This window comes from Pteropus medius, unplaced genomic scaffold (assembly GCF_902729225.1).
Source record: "Pteropus medius unplaced genomic scaffold, Ma_sr-lr_union100, whole genome shotgun sequence".
Taxonomy (NCBI): Eukaryota; Metazoa; Chordata; class Mammalia; order Chiroptera; family Pteropodidae; genus Pteropus; species Pteropus medius.
The window spans coordinates 4,416,852-4,429,506 of record NW_024349797.1 but is presented as its reverse complement, the minus strand read 5'-3'; the positions used below and the strand labels follow the sequence as shown (position 1 = coordinate 4,429,506).

At 42.2% G+C, this 12,655-nt stretch overlaps 1 long non-coding RNA gene across 1 annotated transcript in view; it reads left to right on the top strand.

Moving 5' to 3' along the window:
- The window catches only part of LOC120619534 (uncharacterized), an 82,478-nt gene that overhangs the window by 3,634 nt on the left and 66,189 nt on the right, over positions 1 to 12,655 (top strand). The gene's annotated exons all lie outside the window — the stretch shown is intronic.

Here is a 12,655-nt window from a genome sequence, read left to right as displayed (position 1 = left end):
TTCTTAGAGGAGAACAAGTCTACTTTTCCTTAATCCAAAGGGAATTCAATCCACTAAGAACAAAGTGCCAAAAGAACGTCTGGTTGTAAATGGCTTCTTTCTCAACCTGTTTGTGTATTTCATGCCTGGAACTGCATTGATCAGCCAAGTGGGTTAAATGCCTCCAAATCTGCACCCTTTTCTGAGCACCTAGTGTAGGTCAGACACTTCACATACAGTTTCATTTAACCCCCAGGACACTCTGACAAGGTGAGTTTTACTGACATGAGTTTACAGATGAACAAACTGATATGTAAAGAGATTAAGGATTATAACTTACCCACGTTGGCACATCTGGGATTCTGACTGCAGAGTTTGTGTTCTTTCCTCTTCGCCACCTTATGCCTACCCCTTAGCCGAGAGTCCAAGACAGCTGGCAGACAGCAGTGTTGTGCTCTAGATCACATAGGAAAGAAAGCTCTGAAGGTGAGATGCAGTCCTTTGAGTGTCAGGGGAAGCCTTGGAGCTGATGTGATCTGGACATTGCTCAGTGAGAGTGCGGGGGGTGGGGCTGGAGGGAAGGGGAATTCAGGTGAGGGAATTTGGAGTGTTTTCCTTTTAGTTAATGGTTGTGCCCGGATTCCTTTTATTCAGACATTTGGAGGAAGCAGCTGAGAGCAATGTTGTACCTGGAGCGGTTAGCTCTCAGATACCTAGCAATTATGGTGCACACTTGGTATAAGCATTATCTGGATTCCTGTGGGCTGGCAGAGTGTCTCTGTCACCTTGTATCTTTGCAATCTGAGTCCTTTCCTGATACTTCCTGGGCAGCCTGGCCTGGCCTCTGTGAGCTGAGAAGAGGCAGAACTCATTGTGTTCATTACAGAGAACTTTAACAGTCGGGGAGATATCTCTGCCCTGCCATCTTCTGGGGGCTACCTTGTACAGTAATAGGAAATCGGGGCCTTGGAGAACAGTAAGGGCTGGATTTGGAACAGATCAGAGCTTGTCTGTATGGTATTCAGAAGGTTTATATGAGAGCGAAGCCACAATTGGCCATAGAAAGAGCATAGTATATCTCAACCCACAGGGACCTTCTTGTCAAGGTTTCATTTCACAGATGGAAAACTAAGGCTCAGGGAGACGATGAGACTTGCTTAAAATGGCACAGCCAATTAGAGGCAGAGATCCCATTTCCATTCAGGGTCCCTCCTAGCCCAATGTGTCTTCCCTGATGTCTTCTCTAGCATGGGAGGAGCTGGTAGTCGATGAACCCCTGAACGCTTTGCAGTGGCAAGGAGCAGAGATAGTCTCCCCATAGTTTCAGGGTGTGGCTGAGCTGTGCGCGTCAGTGGGTGGGTGTGGACAGGGTATTTATTTAGGAAGGCTCTGTTCAATCTGGATGACTAGGTGATGTCCTCTCTCATTTTCTAGGCAAATCATATTCATGCAGACTTGCATCCCTCCTGTTAGGAAACTGGCATTTCCTTTGACTTTCTTTCTCTATGCACAGTAGCAGATGTTTGGCTAGTGGCAGGTGATCAGGCCAGTCAGCCAGGAATAGCTGAGTTGCAGTAGTTGCTCTCAAGCAGTGGCCAAGGCTCTGGCAGTCCCGGAAAGAATCAACAGGTCAATCTCAGTCTCCCTGCTTACCAGAAGGGCCCAAGACTTGGCGACAGGGAAAAATAGGCTGAGATGTTGGTGCATCCTAAAGACTAGATCAAAACCATTTAAATTTGAAGGACTATAGGCCCATGAGGTGGATTAGGTTTATTTCTCGAGACTTGGCTTCCCTGAAAAACTACACTTTAGTTTCTTCTGAGTTCCTACTATGTGCATGACATAGCCTACAATGCTGCAGGAGATGCAGATATGCAAGACACCACTGTGGCCTTTGGGCTGTATCTAGTAAGACATGTCCCTGTAACTTATTGAGTACTTATTATGTGCCAGGTGCTCTGCACAGAGTATTTTATGTAATCCTTACCATAATCTTGCAAATAGGGATTCTAATTTCCATTTTTCAGAAGAGGAAATGGTCTCAGAGAAGCTAAATGTTTCTGAGTCCTAGCCAGTGGGTGGCTGAGCCAGAATTCTGAGAGGGCCTGTGTCCTTTCTGCTGTACCAGGAGGCCACCAGCTAACTACAACACCTGGCAGAGTCAGGCCAGTGCCCCAAAGCAGGCTCAAAAAGGTGTCTGAAGAGCATACAGGAGGGAGAGATTTGTACTAATCAATGTTTGGCTTTAGGCACTATTGGTATTTCTTTGTTGTGGACATGTTCTGTGCACTGCAGGATGTTTAGCAACATCCAAGGCCTCTACCCACTAGATGCTAATAGTAAGTCCCTGTTGTGACAATCGCTCCCAGTTGGAAACCACTGGTTTTAAGTAGGAAGTGGTCTTTCACTTGGGCCTATGAGAATCTTGTAGATAAGGCAAGGATTTTGGCAATTGAGGAAAGCATGAAGAAATTCATTTGGTTAGTGTTTTTCCACTTGACAAAGAGCTTGCACTTAGTTTTTCCAAACTGGTCTTCCTACTGGCTGTGGCTTGCTTGTGTCCTCATGCAAGGCCAATGATAACTATATGAAATTACCATGGGACTGCAATGCCAGCTGGGGACTTCATTTTGATTGCAAGGTTCCTCTGTAACCAGCTCCTTCCTGGTCTGTTAGTTCAGCCTCCACTTGATGCTTGTTTTGGGCCTCTGGCTCTGTTCCCCTTCCAGGGGGCTTTTAGGGACTCTATTTCATTATCAACCACCACCAGCAAGTATAAACACCCAGCACTTATTGGGGGAGTGGCTCTGTGTTAAGGGCTGTAATTATATCATCAACTCATTTAGTCGTTACAGCACCCCTAGAGAAAGGTGTTGTTATCACCCCCATTCTACTGGAGAAATGGGAGCTGGAACAGGGGGAAGCAATACACCTAAGTTCACTCCTCTGCTAAGTGGTAGAGGCAGAATTTGAACCCATACCTCACTGAGTCTCATCTCTTAATTACTGTGCTCTATTGCTTCCCAAGGGTGCCCTTCCTCCATTGTGCTTCCCAGTGGGCTTTATGTACCCCCTGCAGTGAGTTCCCAGGAGAGCAATGGGAAACAGGCAGGGTGGGGTGGGGTAAGGGGTGTTAGGCTGTGGGAATGAGGAGTAGCTAGAATGCCCTGCCCATCCTATCAACTGTGTGGAGGAAGGGAAGGCAGTGTTTATGGTGGATCTTCCGTGGTGAAGGGCAATTTTCAGGCTTGTATGTTGTTCTATCAGGGAGGGCTTTCTGTGAACAGGGCAGTGCGCCCAGTCAGGCTGCAAGACAAATGGGTGACATATGTGTTTCAGATCGGTGCTCAATGGGCTTGTTATTTTGCATCTGCCAGCAATGAAATAACACTCTATTATTGCAGGAGGCAGAGAATAAATAAACACAACATTTGGGGCTGAATTCTGAGATCATTTTTTTCTCTGTCCTCCTCCCTTCTCTTTGGGGTCATGGCCCCTTCGGGACTATTAGTTCTGAAGCTTGGGGCTTTTAGCTGCCACAGAGTCATACCAGCAGGTGCAAACAAGCCCTAGATGAACCCCCTCAAGAATATCTTGACATTCATGTTCTGTCTGGCTCACAAAGGACCCTTGTTCTATCCCTTTGTGCTGCAGGGAGTGACAGGGAGTGGGTGATGGGACAGCTGAGGCATCAGATGAGATGAGAGAAAAGGGTGGCCTGGCCTGTTCTCATTTGTCACAGACAGCCTGTTTTAGAGACCACATAGATGGTCAGGTCCCAGGGTTTTAACAAAGTCAAAGAATAAAGCAGCATCTTGATGGATGTGCTACAGCAATTCTCAAACTTGAGTGTGCATCAGACGCTGGGGTTTCCTCACGGCATGAATGGCTGGGCCCCACCCATCCCCAGAGTTTCTGATACTGCAGGACTGGATGAGTCTGGGAATTTGCATCTCTAAGTTCCTAGGTGATGCTGCAGCTGCTTGGGACTTCACTTTGAGGATCGCTATGCTAAAGTATACTTTTCAAAAAGGTAAAATATGGCTCTCATACATATATAAAATGAATTTGTGTTAATAATTGCATTTATTTAGCTTCTTAATTAGTGAGGGAACCAGGAAGTTATTAAAACCAATTAAGGGGAAAATTTGAACAGACATATATAAACAGAAATACTGGAATGAATTTGCCAATGGATGTAAAGCTGGTTAAAATCCTATAGAGCAATGAACTGGAATGGGGTTGTCTTTTTTAAAAACCAGTGCATCTATTTTGGACAAAATTCATTTGCATTTCTACAGAGAAGAAAAACTTGCATTATTATCAGTTTTTCTACAACTAAACGTTTGTCTATCCTTATAGGGTTGTAAAATAGGCTAGTCCATACAACCAGAAGGGTACATGCCTGTGGAATCAGATAATCCCCAGAAAGTCCCCTTGGCCATTTGAGGGGGCTTGTAAAATAGATTCCTGGGCCCCATCTCCCCCAGTTACTGCCAAAGTCGAGGGGGGATTTGGAGCTCTAATTTCTTAAAAAGACTTTCAGCCGATCTTCCTGTTCTTTGCCCCACCCTCACCCTCACTTCCAGAAGTGTCTGGTGCCTAATGTTTGGGGCAAGCTACATTCCTTCTTGGATGTCCCCAGCATTATTTTAGAATTTAACTTTCCCCTCTAGCTAAGCTATTTGCTAATTGGCCATCTACTTTCCAGCTTCCAGCATTTTGTTGCTTTAATTTCCTCTCCTGTTGCTTTGTCATCATGGGTTTAAGATGCCCCATTTAAAAACCCACATTCCTTTATTGTCATTTTAGTAGAGTTTCGGAAGGACTGGAGCACACTACATCTATTATCTTGCCTCTTGAGCCTCAGAATGGCACCCTGAGACATGTTGTGGCCTGATTATCATTGTGCCTGTTTTATAAGAGAGGAAACAGACTCAGAGAATTTACTTGACCAAGAATCTACTTTTTTCAGATCTCATTTTATATTCTGGGCTCTTTCCACAAGAAAATAAGTTATAGCATATTCTGGTGTTCCAAAGCACTTTCACAGTGTTTCATTGACTCTTAATCACACGCCAGTGAGGAAGACAAGGCAGGCATTAGAGTCTCCATTTATGGCTATGAAGACAGAGATCAGGACAGGGAAGGGGTTTGCCCAAGACCACACAGCTTACTGTGCTTTGAACCCAAGTGCAAGGCCCTTTTCCCTGCTGACTCTGGAAATAGCTTTAAAGACATATCTAGATGATAAGACATCCAATTACTCAACAAATATTATTGAGTGCCTACTATATACCTGAAACCTTAGTAGGTACTGGGCATATAACAGGGAACATGATGATTGGGAGTAGCAGATGCTGCCAGTGTCACAAACATCCCCGTAACCCATCCTGGAGATCACCTGCAGACAGTTCTTGTATATGCTCATGGCCTCCTGCTGCTCTCTGCCTGAGGTGCCAGGGAGTGAAGACTTTAGGAGTGACCCTCTCCTGATGAGAGGTGGGAGTTGGTGGGTAAACTCCCAAACTTCCTTGCCCTTCACTGGGATACTTTCGAAGCACATTCTATACATTTTCTATGAGGGTCTCTTAAGGACTGAAACTCAGTTGCGCATGGGGATAACCCTGTTTATGATTTTTCTCCTTTCTTGTCACTTCCCCACTTGCTCATCTCTGCTTCTGGGAGTCACTTCCTCAATCAGCAGCTGACTCTCAAATTCTTCTCTTAGAGTCTGCTTTTGGCAGAACCCAAACTAAGACCCTGGGCTTATAAAACTTTTTATCTTGCAACTGATGGTCCTGTTCCCTGCCCCTCTCTGCTTTCCCAGGAGGGCATGGTCACCTTTCCCCACTGCAATGTAAGCTGCAAGGAGGAAGGGACTTTGTTTGCTGTTCACTGGTGTATCTGGGGTGTTTAAAATGCTGGCATGCGTTTTAAGACATGGTAGATGTTCAGTAAATATTTGTTGATTTTGTGAATAATGATTATTGCTATATTGATCAAGGGAGAATCCAAGAGACTTGAATAGAGTTATGTGGGGGTAACAATAAAGTCATTCTCCTTTTTGTGTATTTTATAAGTAACCTTAATGTCCCAAAGACTTCATTCTTGGCCTTTTTCTCATCCAGACTGGTGGAAAGAGAAAGGAGGTGAGAACCAGAGCTGTGTCTTGGCAGGCAGGGCTTGGCAGGTGGAGGAAGCTGTCTGTGAGGCTGGGCTCAGAGAAGGGAGTGTGAGTCACTGGTTCAGACTCAGGCAGCTGAAAGTGAGAGCATCAGCATTGCCAGAGACTGTTCCCAGGAAGAAGCCAGGTCTGGGCTAAGTCTGTTCTGCAGATAAGAATTCCTATGAAGATGAGAGGAAGGCAGAGAAGCTGAAGTGGGACCTCAGCTCTTACTGAGGGGTAGTCTAGGCTAATTTTTAGCAACAGTTTCAGGAGTCCATGGATTGAATGAGACAATCATATCAAGTGTATCAAGTCCCTGAGTTTTGATTGAATGTTGTGCTTTTTGAGATTTTTTTCCCCCTGAGGCCATCTGGTGGCTGTTGGGTAAAATTCAAACTCAGCTTGAGAACTTGTTTTTTTCTTTAGAGTTTATTCCAGGCCAGTAATTCTCTCCTTGGCCTCTGATGTCACTTTTTTTTGGCTGTCCTGGTTGCATAGCATCAGCATCTTGGTTAATTAGTAGCTATTGAGAAAGATGCCTTAAGAATGTGGAGCCTGGCTTTTCAAAATGATGTGTTCAGTGGTGTTGGTGAGAAAACTTTACTCAAAATTGTGTAAAGTTTTATATATTGCAAAGCACTTTCCTAAGATTTTATTTTATTTAAGTAATATCTTTAATATTTGCCTATTATAATCACCCAAAAACATCACACATCTAGGAATAAATCTAACAAAACACGTGCAAGACTTCTTTGCTGAAAACAACTTATCATCATTGTTGAAAGAAACGATGGAAACCTAAATAAATGGAGGGCTAAAGCACATTCATAGATTGGAAGAACTGCAAAGGTGGCAGTTCTCTTCAAATTAATCTTTAGATTCAGTGTAATCCCAGTCAAAATACAAGCAGATTTCATTTTGTGCAAATTGACAAGCAGATTCTAAAATTCATATGGAAATTCCAAGAGTCAAGAAAAGTGAAGATAATCGGGAAAAAGAAAAAAAAAAAGCTGGAAGACGTATGCCAGAAGAATCAAGATGTATTGTAAATCTGATGGTATTCCTCCTTCATCCCTATTTTAAGTGTGACTTGTTTGTATGGTTCTGAAGGCTGGGGCGGAGAATGTGAGAAGCGTAGAGGTCTCCGTGCACGGCGCCTGCCTTCTTTCAGTTGTCTAGACAAGGCTGAGATAAGTCTTATCATAGGGTTTGTGCTACATGACAGCCATCGCCAGTGGCTTCAAGGGCCACTACTGGAGTTTCAGACAATCCTTTCTGCACACAGGAACAAAGCACCCTTTTGCTTAAAACTCTGTGATGGCTTTCCATTGGAGAAGACAGCAGTCCTAGACCCCTAACTGGACTGATAGCCCTTCACATTCTGGCCCCGCCCTGCCTTTCTAACCTTACCACACTCACCAACCCTTTTGGGCGTCTTCAGTTCTTAGTGACTCACTGACTGTAGTCTTAGGTCCTGGGCATTAGCACATTCTTCTGCCTGGTACGTTCTTCTTCCTCCTGGTCCTCCCCTTTCTATGCTTGGCCCATTTCTACTTACCTTTCATGTCTGCATTTAAACTTTCATTCCTTGGGGAGACTGGATCCTTGACTTCTGGGACTGGGTGTGGTCCCCTTGTCACACACACTAAATGCACCCATTGCTTCTCCCTTTTCAAAGCACTCTGCACTCTTGTACAGTATCTCCCCTTCCAGGGACATGAGAGCAGGGACTGTGTCTGCCTTGTTCATTACTGTGTCTTCTGCTCCTAAGACAGTGATTGACATAGGGTAGATACTTAATCAATATTTGTTAAATGTACAAACAAATGAATGAACATATAAATTGAAAATCTGTATTTGAAGGGCTGACTTTGTAAAATCAAACCTATTAAGTCTTGACAAACTTCACAGTTTGGAAAAGATCGCCAGTTTATGGTACCTGGGTACCATGAGTGAAACTCTAGAAAGGTTAGTTAGTGCTTTTCCATAATTATCGAAGCCTGCCCTTCTTGTCTAAATGCTTGTCAGACTGAGTCAGAGAGTGTGCTGGAATTTGGCAAACCATCTCCAACCCTGGAGAAATAAAGCCAGTGTGGGCTGGTAGTGTATGTCTTTGTGAAGGACAGGGCATGGACCCATTCTCTTCGGTAAGCCGGAGAGCTACTTTGTTCTGAAAACCAGAAGTTTTGTTTTGTTGGTTGGTTATCAGAGGAAGTCATCTGATGGGCTAGAGCAGCAGCCCCATGGATGCCAAGCTGTATCCAATGGGGCTGCTTTAAGTCCCTGGAAGCTGTTACTCTCAGAGGCTGCATTTGCTCTCAGTTTTCTGTCAGTATTGTGTAAAATGGGCCATTTATTTATATTTACCAATTTCTTTGTTCACATAGTTTTTCATTATAACAAAAGAATAAATCTTTGGTATTGAAAAATTTTAAAATGCAAAAAAAAAAAAAAGAAAGAAAAATCAAATAATCTTATCATTCAGAAATCAGGGTTGACTTATCTAATAGGCCCAAGAAGCACAGAGCCCAGGCTCCACAAATGTTTTAATTTCTCTTAAAATAAGAAAAAAAATGAATATAATTATTATGAACATATAACAATAAATCTAGCCTGGATAGTATTCCTCTTTATACCAATGCCATCATAAAACATAATTTTCAACAAAGACAAAAGTTCCTAAGGCCCACAGAAGTCATAATGCAATCCTGGCGGAAATAACCACTTTTAATATTTTGTTGCGTGTCCTTCTATTCCCTTTGTATCCTGTATACACAACATATGTGCTTATACATATAAATGTTTATATCATTTCTATAAAAATGTGATCCTATTTGCTCAGTTTTATAGTTTTTAAATAATAATATATTGTTAACATCTTTCCATGTTATCATATATTCTAAAGTATTTTTGTTTAATGTTTTATTTTTAATTATGACATCATTCTTAATGCCTGCGTAGTGTTCCAAAGAGTGGATACATTGTAATATATTTTACTAACCTATAATAGCAAAGAAAATAGAATATTCACCTTACTGTGATTTATAATAGCAAAGCCATTGCATTCATCATGATTATTTCCTTGCAATAAGTTCCAAATGTATAACTTTGAAATTTGATACATTGTACATAATTTAACAGTGGAAGAGTATGAATGCAACATGAGTCATTTATGATGACACCTGTAGATGTCCTGGGGCCTTGTCTTTACATTGGCAACTCTGCAGCAGCCTGTCCTTGGTTTAGGATGGACATTTCTGAGTGGGTGATCTCTGGCAGCCTGCGGAACCACTGTGTCCTTAGGTCCTGTCTCAGTGTATGGCTCATCATGGAAGCTCAGTAACTATTTGTCAGATGAACAAATGGATGAATGTACAGTAGGTGTGAATGTTAGTCCACAAACTCAAATATTCAAGAATATTATATTTCTTTATATTCTTTAAATCACCTTGGGTTTATCCTGAAGAGGTATTTGCACTCAAAAAGCTAATCAGCTCTTTGTTCTGTTTCTGTAGATATGCTTGCTGTATAGGCCTTACTCAAAAAAAGTAGCTAAAAAAGCTCATCCTCCCTTTGGCTTGCTCTGCCTAAGCAACAAATGTAACTACCTGCAACCCATTTCAACTCCCTCTGCTTTATAATGGTCTGAGGACAAATTAACCAATCAGCCCGTGCCAAATAAGTTTTATGTAAGGAATGTTGCAACTGAGCTTGGTGCCCAGATCCTCAGAGTGCTAGCTCCTCTGGGACCACAGGCGTAATAAACCTGAGTTCTCCAACTCTCCGAGTGCTGTTTGGTTTCTCGCCGGTCTGATCTTTGCATCTTTTCTGCAACAATCCCACCTGTTGAATTGGTGGGAAGTTAAATTTCAGTGATTATTGGTTCTCCCACACAGCACACCACGTTCTCCAGGTTATACAGAGATCTTAAAACCTTAAGCACTAACGCCTCATCTGAACTGCTCTACCAGTCCCGAGTCCCACTGGCAACTCCAAGATTTCTGTGTCTCAGTTCCATGTTCCTTGTAGGCCCCTGCTGCATCTATGCCACACATTTGGGAAAGGGACTCTTGAAAAGACTTGGAGCCTTAGTTCCTGGGACTCAGCACCCCTTTTTGTGCCAGATAGACATCTGTCCCTTCAGATCTTTCCAGAAAAAGATGCATGGCTCCCCAGTGCAGGAGGGGGATTCTCTCTTCTGCTCTTTGTTTTACTCCCCTATGAGGACACATTTCTTCCCTAGATTATTTTAGTTCTTGTGTCTCCCCCTCAACAAAACACAAAAGAGTCATTGACTTGAAGCTCTTTTGCTTTCTGTTCTTCAAAATCCAGAAGGTAAGCAATTCCAAAGGGCCAGGCTACCTGCTGGAAATCATAGAAAGAATGAATATGGCAGAAAGCAAACCCAATTATAATCTCAAATGATTCTGCTGTAGATGGAATTATGAAATGTTAATGTTAGCAATGATACTTTAAAAAGAATCCTCATTGTAGTAACTGATCTCCTTTGTGACATGCTTAATAGTGCTGCATCAGAGAAATGGGGCTTAAAGATCATTTAAGTAACTTCTGCATTTTGGTCACAAGTACACATGCCTCACATATACACAGGCAAAAAAAGTGTTTTTTCTTGTTCAGTTTTTTCCTATTTGTTTCGCGTGTTGGGATTAATATTCTTTAAAGCAAAGCAGATCAAAGCACATACATTCTTGCAGATTTTATTTGGCTTGAGTTAAGTGGGAGTGAGACCATGGGAAGCAAAGTATGGTTTTTGAAAGGAAGCTAGTGTTTTCTGAAACCTTTGTTTTGGGTGTGCCTTAACTGCACCTGCATTTCTTGCAATTTCTTACAAAGAAATTTCCTTTTGAGTGTCAACATGTTTCAGCTAAAGTTATTTTCAACTAGAGAGAAGTGTTTGAAAGCTCAGCCTTTGTTAGTCCAAAGAACATTGTTTCATCAACAGTGATTGAAACAGTAATTTCCTTTGGGAAGCCTTTGGCCACTGAAGCAAATTGATTTTGTAAGCAAATGTTTTGGCTTTAAAGATGGCATCCAAGTATTACAACCTTTTCTAATAGCTCCCCAGTCATTTACTGTCATGCTATGACAGTAAGGTTTTTAGGTTTTGAACCTTAAGAAAGAGGAAACCTGCTCTGGTAGCTTGGTGGATATTAAAAAGCAGTATTGTTCAGTGGTAAGGAATATATCCTTTACAACTGAGAGCTGGGCTTGCAATCCTCACTGCCACTTGCAAACTGGAATCTTTGGCAAGTTATGTAACTATTCTGCATCTCAGTTTCTGCATCTATAAGATGGGGATCATGATAATATTTATTCCTATAACTGTTATAATTACTAAATAATTTGTGAAGTAAAAAAACAGAAATCTAATAAGGGCCACAGCTTAGTTAATAGTATTATCTTCGTGGTTTTGATAATCGTACTGTGATTATGTAGGATATTATCATTGAAGGAAGTTGGGCAAAGGGTACAAAGGAATTCTGTAGTATTTCTGTGTGAATCAAAAGTTATTTCAAAATAAAAAGTTAAGAAAAAACACTTAGAGGAGCTGTGTTTAATTGTGTGATTCTTTGAATAAGATTTGTGTTTGACATAAGACGGAAAGCTCTCTGAAATTAGGAACCATGACTGCTTCCCCAGTAGCACCTAGCACAGTGCCTGGCACATAGTAGGCCTTCAATAAATATTTATTGACTGAATGAATAAAGAAGTTGAAGTGCTGAAGGCACTGGCCAGCATGTGCGTAAGCAACGAAAGAGAGGTAAACCGGTTCCCGCATTTGGAGAATGAGGGTAGGAGGAAAGAGGCAATAGGGCCGTGCGCTGGTTTTTAGAGCCTTTAGCATGCACGCACACACACACACACACACGCACACACGTGCAGATGGGGGAAGTGGTTTGAGGCCAATGGCTGGGTTGATGGTATGTGGAGCAGTGTCTACATGAGGAGATGGCGAGATGATTTATAAAGTTAAGTAATTAAGCAAAAGCTCAGAGCTGGAAGTGACCATAAGAATGTGAGATCAATCAACATTATCCAGATATGGGGTGGCTCAATAAGCCCAGCCAGCAGTTTCAGTACATAGATGTAGACCATTGTAAGGGAGGCATACAGTCTACCCTTTTAGGGTCTCTGGCTGGTCCTGAGAATTAAACTGACGTAAGACAGATTAGCAGGAGAAAAGTACACAGATTTTTATATGTACATGGGAGCCACCATAGGAAAATGAAGACGCAAAATACAGATGGGCCCAAATGCTTACATACTAGGTTGAACAAAGAGTAGCAATTGTGGAAACGTAACTTAAAATATATAGGAGTAAAGGAAGACAAGGAGTGTTTTATCTTGGCCTCAATTCCTTGTCGTTGGTGATAATGTTTCTTTCCTCCTGGTTTAGGGAGAGCATCTTACACATGAGAGTATTAACTCCTGCTTTCAGGAAAGAAAGGGGAGGTCAGAATGACATTCTTGCATCTGCTTCTTCAG